The sequence below is a fragment of the Nicotiana tomentosiformis genome, chromosome 1 (genome assembly GCF_000390325.3).
Source record: "Nicotiana tomentosiformis chromosome 1, ASM39032v3, whole genome shotgun sequence".
NCBI classification, from domain to species: Eukaryota; Viridiplantae; Streptophyta; class Magnoliopsida; order Solanales; family Solanaceae; genus Nicotiana; species Nicotiana tomentosiformis.
The window spans coordinates 144,264,967-144,266,032 of NC_090812.1; the positions used below are offsets into that span (position 1 = coordinate 144,264,967).

At 30.1% G+C, this 1,066-nt stretch overlaps 1 non-coding gene across 1 annotated transcript; it reads right to left on the minus strand.

Moving 5' to 3' along the window:
- Nucleotides 1-994: 994 nt before the first annotated feature.
- Nucleotides 995-1,066, minus strand: TRNAG-UCC (transfer RNA glycine (anticodon UCC)). Its single transcript has one exon. It is a non-coding gene; the product is annotated as a tRNA-Gly (tRNA).

Here is a 1,066-nt window from a genome sequence, read left to right on the forward strand (position 1 = left end):
TTTGCTTTTGTTTTCTTCACTCTATCGTGTACACCCTTATATAGAAATCAAGGACAAAATAACTTATCAGGAAAAGGACAGTCACTTTTGTTTTAATGCTCTGAATAATTTTAAAATCTTATAAAATTTCCACTTTAGGAGAACGTAATTAATTCGAGTTGATTTGGTATACCTTTTAGTCAACGATTTAATTTTTCTCAAGACTTCAAAAGCTAGCTAAGAATGTTTTATACACTTAGCTATATATTGCAAAACAAACTGTCATGCTAATAATCATCTTCCCTTTAAAGCTCACAGCATATTAAATGAAGAAACTATGAAAGAATATGCAGATTTGAAGTAATCCATTTTTATTTATGATGCAATAGTTACTATTAACGGAATTCAAAACATAATATATATATAGTTAAAAAAAATAGATTTTACCTTATATACACGGTGTAATGTTTCGGCGAAGGGGTTTCAGGTGAACCTCCTTTCACCCCTAAATCCGTCCCTGATAATGAAGCCAAGAATTTTATTAAGGGGTATCAAAATACATAAAAGTAAATAGACGAAGAAGTTAACGAGATTCAACTTATAATATATACATTCTAAAAAAAATTACCTAACTATACAACGTAATTTTTCAGCGATGGGATGTCTATTCACACTCTTAAAGGATATTTAGATTGGCTTATTTAAGTATTTATTGGCTTTTAAGCACTTTTCTAATTTTTGTGGTGTTTGACAACGATAAAAAGTGTTTAAAAACACTTACTTTTAGGCATGAAAAATATAAAAATAAGCCAAAAGCCAAAAGTTAGATATTACCATCTTATGATTTTTGGTTTTTAATTTATAAGTTACTTTTTAAAAGTCAATCCAAACACATCTTAGATTAACGTGGCTCCGCCACTATACAGAAGTACAGGCATATCTATACAACAATGTTATAGAAAAATGTTTCACACTTGTACATGGAAATAAAAAAGATAAAAAAACATATTTGAAATGCGTCTGCCGGGAGTCGAACCCGGGTCTATTGCTTGGAAGGCAATTATCCTAACCGTTGGACTACAAACGC